The sequence below is a fragment of the Pseudophryne corroboree genome, chromosome 5 (genome assembly GCF_028390025.1).
Source record: "Pseudophryne corroboree isolate aPseCor3 chromosome 5, aPseCor3.hap2, whole genome shotgun sequence".
NCBI classification, from domain to species: domain Eukaryota; kingdom Metazoa; phylum Chordata; class Amphibia; order Anura; family Myobatrachidae; genus Pseudophryne; species Pseudophryne corroboree.
Window position 1 is genome coordinate 177622544 of NC_086448.1, and position 11989 is coordinate 177634532.

Sequence of the window (11989 nt, forward strand, 5' to 3'; positions counted from 1 at the left end):
TGAAAATAATGGGTCTGTATCCAATCATCTCTTGTACTATATCTATAGATGGAAAGAAAAAAAAACATCCTATGTTGCACGTTTAACATATTTGTTCAAAAAGGACATAACATCAGTCACACAAACCATGTGTAAAAATTAGCAACAGAGGAGTATATGCAGTGTGTAGCATTGTAAACCGTATAGTATATATTACATAGCAAGTATTTGCACTGGATGAGTTGGGATTTCCTATTCTGGAGTTCCAGTGACAGCTTGCCATGTGCTCACAAACATTCAGTATAAAAAGCATTATAGTGATACTTGTAGCCAACGGGATATTAGCTCTTCACTATTATCATTTTTTTCTTAACGAGTACGGATACTGACACCATGATATCGTGATATCGATACTGTACTCAGCTGGGTATTGAGCAACTACCACTACACTACCACTACAACTTGAATACTGAGATGAGTTATGAGTTACATGTACTGTACATTGCATTACATACAATATATGCAACATGGGGATACTATAGTAATTTCGCTATTAGGGGGGTATTTATCAAAGATTGGAGAGAGATAAAACCGTGAGTAAAGTACCAACCAATCATCTCCTAACTGTCATTTTTCAAACACAGCCTGTATAAATGTAGGGCAGAAGCTGATTGACTAGTACTTTATCTTTACAATTTTATCTCTCTCCGACTTTGATAAATATTCTACCTGAAATATTGCCCCTGCAGTCAGTAGTTTTCCCCTTAATAGTAGGACACTTATATTGCCATCTGAAACCCCAACTGACCTATACTGACTAATAACAGTCTTCATTCATTGAGGTTCCAAATCTACAATCATCGTTGCTATTTATTAAAGCAATTGTCTTTGGTTATTAACCATGTCCTAATTTCTTCTTTGTAGCACAAAACCAAATGCCTAATAGTCCTATCAGTGACTAGTAGGGAACACAAGGAGAACTGCACTCACGGGACTTTCCAGCAAATGCTCACTAGGGTTCAACGCGTTTCGAACTCGCACTGATGAAGGCCACAGAGAAACCGAAGCGCCGATGCAGAATAAAATACATGAAGCACGTTTGCTGCATAGTCCCATGAGTGCAATTATGTATCTCCTTTACTTTCATTCTGTCTACTACATCCTGACAAACTGGACAGTACCGAAATGTAATTACCACTACAATGAGTGATATGGAAATGATGGGGTTAAAATCGGAACTTGGAAGGAAAAATCAGGCAGATCGTGAATAGACCCTTCAGGGTGAACCTATCATTAGACTATTAACTCTTCTTTTACGCACTACTCAGCAGTGTACATATAGATACAGACTTGTAAGGAAAGCAGCGCATTTACAGATGGGATACAAATCCAATTATTACACATCAATGTGCATGAGGCAAAATATACAGATTGGTAACACTTGATATGTTTTATTAAATTTTGCACATAAAACAATACAGGCAACATATGTAAACTATGTACAATTCAGTGATAACACACTATATTATAAGTGACATACCTTTAATAAAATAGCAGGCTTATATGAGTGTTTTCATGACGTGAAAACACAGGACACGCATAAAAAGCATATCGTATATGTGATTACATAGCAGTACTGCATCTATCATTTCCGTTGGCAGATACAGACACACTTTACATTGTTGCAATATGCTCCCCACAGCCCTTTATATCATGCAATATCCTGCTATATCTACCTATAGGCAATATGGCAATATATATATATATATATATATATATATATATATATATATATATATATATATACATATACATATATATATATATATATATATATATATATATATATATATATATAATATGTTTATGCAGTTACTTCGGTAACAGTGACCAAGCAAGTGATGCAGTCGGAAACACGTACACAATGCAGCTTCTAGATAAATATTTGCTCATACAGTAGGCTACAGTAGGCTGTAAGAAATACAGGTGTGTGGTAGACAACACAGCACCATTGCAAGTACATAAATACGTTATACAAATTAATATAATACGACACATTTTCTATCACTGCTCTGCATAGAAAATAACAAGATTTATGGTACAGTATAAAATAGCACAAATGCTACATTTACACATCTGCTTCAGGCAGTTCGATATTTGTATCCGTACAATCTACACATCTATGTTTCTCCAGCAGTTGTGGCACTGCAAGACCAAGAATGACCTTACATCCAAACATCATCCTGGGGTTTATGGTTCCGATACAGTGGGAGAGTCACCAGATGTCTAGATGCAATACTGCTTAAATTTCAGGTTTATTGACTAGGTAAAATAGTGAATTTAATATTTTCAATAACAAAATATATAATTTAATGTGTTGGGTCAATGTTAACAAATTAAATCTCATAATATTAAAACACTGTCACTTACTGACTCTTTAAATCCTTAATAGCTCTATACACAGCTACACAGTATACTGTATATCCGCATAACATTATGTGCTCATGTATTAGAGCTTACAATCTCCCACTTTCTTTGGGCTATTTCTGTTCTCAGATCACTTAAATGACCTACAGCTGATTGGGTGATCATGAGAAAAAAGAGTTTATTGGTCCCTACCATAAATATCCAATTAGCTATTGTATTACAGTATCCAAACATGTAGATCATGTATTGAAATATAATGTCTATCACCATCTATCTATCTATCTATCTATCTATCTATCTATCTATCTATCTATCTATCTATCTATCTATCTATCTATCTATCTATCTATCATTAGATCCTATTCACTCGTACTGTCCCCTAGGCCAGTGATCAGGGATTTAAGTCAAGCACCCAGTCATCTTGTCCTCCACCCTCTGCTATCTGCCACTTACTGCCCAAATCTCCTCTTACTTCCTCACCTTATAGGAAATTTAAGGTCTTGTCGCTATCGCCTGAATGCAAATACATTAATGAATACAATCCACTATTGTCCTCCAACCTATTGTCCCCACAATTAGCACATTACACGTCAAACCGCAATGAATACCAATTAACGCTCAATAATCAGAGGCAGGATTAACCCCTTCGTCCCCACAAAGCAATAAATGGCCAAGACAATGACCTGGTTGTCCTCTTGGGATAGAAACTTACTACAAGGGGTACAGCTTGCAATCCGTAGGGGTATATGGCAGATGGAGTTTATGCAGTATTTGTCATGTAAGGGGTTAATTATTAGATTGGGACCAGCTAAAGCAATAAAGCACACAACGAAAATATATTGTAAAAGTCCTATCAAAGTAATATTGCAGACGTTTTCAGTGAGTTTGTTTTCTATGGAGCATTATTCTACATGTTCTCTTTGTACAATAAAACAGGTTCTCTTTGTATAATAAAACAGCTCTGCTGCTCTAAATCAAGAGACTGGATTGCATTTGCAATGTTATCTGGAGCAATATGCTATAGGCATGCATCAAAATCCCAATGTACTAGATAGATTGTAAACTTGCAAACAAAATCCTTTTACGTCTATTTGTTAATACCCAATATCGGTTATCTACTGTGTTCCCAATCCCAAAAGCGCTGTCAAACATTTGGAATGTGTTATACATATCTAAATAAAATAAATAAATAAATAAATAAATACATACATACATACAGACATAATAATAATAATAATAATAATAATAATAATAATAACAACAACAACAACAAAATATAATAATAATAATAATAATAATAATAATAATATATTAGCCATATGGAAAATAATTGTTTTCATGTAATGCATTGGCAGATAATCTAGATTTTACATTATCCATGAAGAATTACCATCACGTTACCCAAGACTATATCTAACGCTTTATTTACAGGGGGGGAAAACAAGTTGGATCTGAGGAGCTTACAGTCGCATTACCCATTGATTTATATACAGTAATTCTATGCAGCATGATTGATTTTCTTTCTTTTCCATAACAGGTTAATTTATTAAAAGTTAAATTTTAACCTAGAGTATTTCAGCAGAGGAAGCGCTGAGATTTCAGTGAACAGCTATAATGTTGAAATCAGCAGCGGTTAATGACAGGAAGACACATTTAATTGGTATATTTAGTGGTGCTGACACAGCTAAAAGGGCCAGCTGAGAGCTGTATTAGAGAGGACTAGTGCCACCTATTACTGAGCCACTGCTTATTAACCCCTCACAGTGCTGGCTGTCGTCATCCAACTCGTTTCTGCCAGGTTAACCCTTGCATGTGCTAGTGTAAATTATCAAGCCACAACTCTGTATTTAACCTGTGCCACCCCTGGGACAACTGAGATCATTTTTTTTTTTTTATTTACAAACCCGCTTTTTTTTAATACAGTGTTGTGGTAACATATATTTTTCCATGGATTTAGTTCTGCACCTATTACTATAAATTCAATGTGAGCACTACTTATTAACAGTTTTATACCTAATATTTGCAAAGTGCACGTGTTACTGGAGCAACAGTCTATGCTGACACTAGCCCATCTAAGGTAAGCATATTGTACATAGATGAACCACCTCCTTGCTAATATTACTGAGCCAATAGACATAAACTATGAATGTAATATCAGTTATGTATTTTAATGTGACACTGTTTCTTAATAGTAAATACACCCTAGTGATGTAATATTCGCTTCATCTTCTCAGAAGCACTCAATATACTGCATAGCAATATATTGCATTACCCCCTGGGAGAGAGTATTGAGGAGTGGTGGGCCGTGGAGGGTAGTCTCATTGTACTGCCAATAGTCTGGGGACAAACACATTACTTATATATACTGAAGCCCTTGCTACCATTGATCACCCATTGCCTACACATACACAGTAATCATGCATAGAGACTGTGCCCTGTGTCCCCAGCCAATCCAGTTAAGTGATTGTCAGGTACCTCTGTATTCTAATCACTTGTAGCTGTACCATATGCTGGTGATTTGTTTGCAGATGAATTGTGTGTACTCTGCATGACACTGCTGGCTGTTTATTACTGGCTGGGTTAATCTGACTAATGAACTCGTTAAAGGTGCCCGTGTAACCCTGGACAGCTCTGAGCTCTTTAGGGAAATTGTCCTGAAAGGTTTTGCTTCTGTTCTGAGACTCCTGTCAGCCCCTCTCTGGCCTTGTTTCATCTACATGAAAAAGAAAACTATTATTTCTCTTATGATCCCCAGCAGGGCTGTGCCCCAATTCAGCTCCTCGCAGCATCTGCTCTGATCGGAAAGTTTTATGTTGCAGCATGTGTCCCATACATAGCTCTGAATCTCTGTACAAATGTGAGGGCTTATTCACACTTATTATATATATATTATAGATGTGCAGCGGGCATTTTTCGTGTTTTGTGTTTTGGTTTTGGATTCGGGCCCGCGGTCGTGTTTTGGATTCGGACGCGTTTTGGCAAAACCACCCTTTCGGGTTTTGGATTCGGATGTGTTTTGGATTCGGGTGATTTAAAAAAAAAACCCCTCAAAAACAGCTAAAATCATAGAATTTGGGGGTAATCTTGATCCTTTAGTACTATTAAGCTCAATAAGCATAATTTCCACTCATTTCCAGTCTATTCTGAACACCTCACACCTCACAATATTATTTTTAGTCCTAAAATTTGCACCGAGGTCGCTGGATGACTAAGCTAAGCAACCCAAGTGGGCGGCACAAACACCTGGTCCATCTAGGAGTGGCACTGCAGTGTCAGACAGGATGGCACTTAAAAACATAGTCCCCAACCAGCACATGATGCAAAGATTTATTTAAAAAAAAATAGGTGCAAGATGGAATTGTCCTTGGGCCCTCCCACCCACCCTTATGTTGTATAAACTGGACATGCACACTTTAACAAACCAATCATTTCAGCGACAGGGTCTGCCACACGACTGTGGGTGAAATGACTGGTTGGTTTGGGCCCCCACCAAAAAAGAAGCAATTAATCTCTCCTTGCACAAACTGGCTCTACAGAGGCAAGATGTCCACCTCATCCTCATCCTCCGTTCCTTGCCACTCCGTGTTGTAAATGGCATATTGGCAAGTTTATGCTTCTCCTCAGGCGATTTTAATTTAGATTTTTGGGTAATTTTACTGAACTTTTGCTTTTTGGATTTTACATGCTCTCTACTATGACATTGGACATCGACCTTGGCAGACGACGTTGATGGCATTTCATCATCTCTGCCATAACTAGTGGCAGCAGCTTCAGCACTAGGTGGAAGTGGATCTTGATCTTTCCCTATTTTGCCCTCCAAATTTTTGTTCTCCATTTTTTAATGTGTGGAATTATATGCCAGTAATATATCTGGAATTAGATGGCAGTAAAGTCTGGAATTAGATACCACTAGATAGCTACCAGATATCACTGTGACTGGAATGATGATGACATATGCACAGTGACAGGACACTACCACAGCACCCTACAGCAGCAAGATGCAGCACAAGACGCGGAGCACTGACCAGTGATACTGAGCACTGATGACACTGCTGAGCACTGATACTGAGCACTGATGATACTACTGAGAACTGACACTGAGCAGCACAATGCAGCACAAGACACTGTACTAGTATAAGTAATGTAGTATTACTGAGCACCACGACGCAGCACAAGACAATGAGCAGTGATACTGAGCACTGATGATACTACTGAGAACTGACACTGAGCAGCACGATGCAACACAAGACACTGTACTAGTATTAGTAATGTAGTATTACTGAGCACCACAAGACAATGAGCAGTGATACTGAGCACTGATGATACTACTGAGAACTGACACTGAGCAGCACGATGCAGCACAAGACACTGTACTAGTATTAGTAATGTAGTATTACTGAGCACCACAAGACAATGAGCAGTGATACTGAGCACTGATGATACTACTGAGAACTGACACTGAGCAGCATGATGCAGCACAAGACACTGTACTAGTATTAGTAATGTAATATTACTGAGCACCACAAGACAATGAGCAGTGATACTGAGCACTGATGATACTACTGAGAACTGACACTGAGCAGCACGATGCAGCACAAGACACTGTACTAGTATTAGTAATGTAGTATTACTGAGCACCACAAGACAATGAGCAGTGATACTGAGCACTGATGATACTACTGAGATCTGACACTGAGCAGCACGATACAGCACAAGACACTGTACTAGTATTAGTAATGTAGTATTACTGAGCACCATGATGCAGCACAAGACAATGAGCAGTGATACTGAGCACTGATGATACTACTGAGAACTGACACTGAGCAGCACGATACAGCACAAAACACTGTACTAGTATTAGTAATGTAGTATTACTGAGCACCATGATGCAGCACAAGACAATGAGCAGTGATACTGAGCACTGATGATACTACTGAGATCTGACACTGAGCAGCACGATACAGCACAAAACACTGTACTAGTATTAGTAATGTAGTATTACTGAGCACCACAAGACAATGAGCAGTGATACTGAGCACTGATGATACTACTGAGATCTGACACTGAGCAGCACGATACAGCACAAAACACTGTACTAGTATTAGTAATGTAGTGTTACTGAGCACCATGATGCAGCACAAGACAGTGAGCAGTGATACTGAGCGCTGATGATGATAATACTGAGAACTGACACTGAGCAGCACGATACAGCACAAGACACTGTACTAGTATTAGTAATGTAGTATTACTGAGCAGCACGATGCAGCACAAGACAATGAGCAGTGATACTGAGCACTGATGATACTACTGAGAACTGACATTGGGGAATCATGGGATAGAGTTAGGCACTAGTAGGAAGATTAGGGATTTAGGGATACAGGGACGCTGTAGGGCCAGATGTCTCTGCCGGAAGAGCTGGTCACATTGCCACCAGGACCAGAAAGAAGGAGCTGGAGCCATTGCATCTTCCAGAATCTGGTGACTACTGAGTCACCACGTACGTTAGGTGTACATTCTATCATATCGACATGTCATTTGTGACACATGATGAATGTTGACTTGGTTAATGTTTCAATATTCAGACCATGGGAAGTATTCAATTAGCCCAATAATCCCCCCCCCCAAAAAAAAACAACAACAACAACACAGCAACAAAACAGGCTGATAGCGTGATTTTTGACTGACACACAAATAAAGCCCATTTTTTCCAGGAATTTTGTATATGTTGTCCTGGAATAACACATGGGATTAGGGATAAATTTCTGGACCCATGTGTTATCATTGGCTCTGAGGGCTGTTTATCGGAGATTATGCTTCACACGCCTGAGGCACCCGAAGCATATACCTTGATAAGTGCCTGGTATCGGGGCTAACCGTATAGCCTCAGGCGAAACAATTGGCTGTGGTAAATTACTGCAGCTAATTGAATACCCCCATTTCCACATGCTCATGTCAACCAAACACATCATGCCCTTTAACACAATTTGCCTCTGTTAGAGCTAAAAAAAACCACATAGGAATAAGAATAAACAAAATTATAAACATAATTACATAAAGTATATTATTATTATTATTATTATTATCATCATTATTATTATTATTATTGTTACACTTTTTATTATAATAATTATTGTTATTATTATTATTATTATTATTATACTATATTTACAGGGCACCATATGTCTGCAGCACTGTATTAGGACACAAAGTGTGATTTTCTCAACTCTGCTAAAAACGCATTGAAAAGCCGCCCAGAAATGTAAAAGACACCCACCAATATGATCACAAATGTGCATATGCTGTCGCATAATTGCGATGCATACACAGAAATCGAGTACCATCGACTGTAGTGGTTGACCCAGGGCTACTCAAAATAATGAGAATGTAGTCGCACTGGTGCCATGTTTTTAGTTGCAATCCACTGCAACTGACGTCCCAAAACGGGCATGATCCGCCTGTGTTTTTCCAACCACTCCCCACAAACGCCATGTAACTTACCACAAACGGACACTTCCTGGCAGTCGCTATGTGAGCACACCTTTGCTGGGCTTGCAATTGCATTGTGGCTCTGATGCATGCACAATGTATATGCAGCGCATGCGCAGTCATCCAATAATCGTCCGATTTGCGATATTGCTAAATAAGACCCAGAGTGCAAATAAGACAGTACATGGTGACACAGTGCAATACAGTAAACAGTACAATTCCCTATACAATGAGCAAATAACTCTTTGGGCTAAATGTAATAGCCTGCAGGCCGTCGGAGGTTTGGGACTTTCTGCGAGTCTACCTGTATTTATGAAGTGCCAATCATTTATAAGGCAAAACCAGGTTAGTTTGCCTTGTAAACAATTACCGCTCTAATAATACAGACAGAAACATACAAAGGATCCTATTCAGTAAGGATTGCAGATTCTGCTGTTTAGCGCCGCCCCCACAAGGTCAACGAACACCCCCTGCCTGTCCCACGAAGGCCTCTGCCTGTCAATTTGGCAGAGGCGTTTGCAGTTAATACAACCCAATTGCATTAATTGCGCGTGCACCCGCAGGATGGGACCTGCACGTGTGCAGTGCTGCCGCCGGGGTTACTGTAATCGCATCGATTAGCGATGCGACATGAATAACCCCCAAAGTCCCGCACCTCCAGCAGATCTCAGGCTATTATATTTAGCCCCACATCCTTCAACACAGCCACAGATGTAAGGGGTGGGAAATTCAGCTTAAGACGAAACCTGTGCCCATAGGTGTGGGCGCCGACAGCTCTGCTGTGCCCTGATACTGGGAGGGGGCATGGTCAACATGGGGTGGTGTGATCAGACGCCTTCCTTACAAAATGTTAAAACTTTAGCTTATGTGTGGCAGGGAGGGGGGGGGGGGGGGGTTGGGGTGGCAGGTGCGATTGCTTCCCCCGCACATTTTTTAACCACTTGCCTGGCATGGTCACATCATATGCGACCACACCAGCAAGTGCTTTATCTGACCTGGTCGCACAAGATGTATTTGTTAATAATGCTCATGTAATGCTATATAATGCTAATATAATGTATTAATATAATAATAATAATAATAATAATAATAATGATAATGATGATCATCATAATATAAAAAAGTATTCTTTTTTTTTACAATTCCATTTACTTCCAGTGATTTTTTTTTAGCATATTTTTTCCATGAATGATCACGTTTTCCTCTCCTTGTGTTTATCTATCTACACTTCCTATGCACCCTCGCCGTGCCCCCATGTCAGCTACATTCTGCCTGTTTTCTTAGTCTCTGCCATCATCATCTCTGGCCATGTTATGCCCCTCTTCTGCTTTATGCTAGTGGGTTCCCTGCCCTTCTCTGAATTCCCCTACCCTCTATACTATGTAAATCAGTGCCGTTTGTTCATTGTGTCATTTGTGTTTGCTTTGTTCTAAACGCCATTGTACAGAGCTGTGGTCCTTTAAAATCTATATATGTAAAATGCAAATACCACTGACTCATCATAAAATCTCCTGAACCATAAGGACTAGGAACTTGTCATTTGGACAGTGGCTTGCTTTTGTTATGTAGGCACCCACTAAGAAGGGATTTTTCAAAATTCCACCCACAAAGGGGTTAAACGGGGTGAGATGATTATTGGGAATTCCCCCCTCACAGAGGAGAGTTAAGACAGCCCACCCAGCTGGGACTATAATGAATGCATGGTGCTGGCGATACCAAGTCACGGAGGGGGGAGGATCCAAAGCTCTGTTCCTGGACTTCATTGCCAGTGGCAGTTGCAGAGCAGTCCAATATTCAAAAAGGGGAGCCACATCAACTGTCACCCCTAGACACTGTCAAACATCGCTGGGTGTTTCTCCCCTACTTAAATAATGGACTGCTCTGCAATTGCTACTGGCAAGGAAGTCCAGCCTTATGTTTCAGGAGATTTTATGATGAGTCAGTGGTATTTACATTTTATATATTTGGATTTCAAAAATAAGTACTTAACCAACCTCTTTCCAGTCAAGAGAGGATAGTGTCTCAATTATCAGAGGTTCACTTGTCACTTGAACTAAACATTGCCGAACCTCTCAGAGAGCAATTGGAGGAAAGGAGACATAGATATTTTGACTGTTAAATGCATTAAAGGAAAGCTTGATAGTCAGCAACTGCTCATCTGCTGTGTAAAGGGTACCGACAGCTCTCCCAGTGACCTTAAGTGTTGTGTAAAAATATTTACGTTTTTACCTCAAAGGAGGAGCCCTAAGGAAAGCGAGAAGCTAAGCAAGGAGACCTAGGGCCCTTTGGGATAGAGTCAGCCTATCCCTGAAAACCTTAAATATTTAACATGCAGCATTCGGAGCTTGGCCTGTCGTCCCAGTATTTACAGCACTGAGCAGGGCAGCATCAGAGGCGAGACAGGGTAGAGAAGAAGGTGAATTATTCTTCTCAGCGATAGCCTTATGACGGCATCAATCCAGGGAAGGCCCACCCAGAGGTGCGGCCTGACAAAGATTGGCAGTGGCAGGCGGAGCATGTCCTGTTGTAAGTCTGATTGCTGATCTTCTGTAATAAACTAACAAGTTAACTTTAGGTATATCCATGTCCATAAAATAAGACACAGAGACTACAGATTCCGTAAAATAAAATTTGTTTATTGTTTTGGTGTGTTCTCGGGCGGTTTCATGGAGGGGCACTTTGATGCTACCAGTTCTCATCAACATCCTACCAGAAGTGAGCTTGTTTTAAAAGTAGTATTAAATTTGCTTAAATACCAGCGCTTTTCATCTCTTTGTGATTATACTAGAAATTCCGTAACAAAGCACAGGTATTCAGTTAGTGCCTTATAAACAAATTAAAAAACTAATTTATTTCTATATATTAGGAATTCTCCAGGAATTTGGAAAAACCTGGCAACACATAAGTGATTTTATGGTGTCATGCACATATTTTATACAATTAATTTGATCATTATTGCCTGCATTTTCTGATGGGTGGGTTGATGGGTACTTACCTAACTGTAGGCTGGACACACTCATGTTACAGTATTTAGGAGTTGTTCTATCATTTCAGTTTGATGGCTTTAGTGCCATCCAGGTGTATTTTATACAGGTAA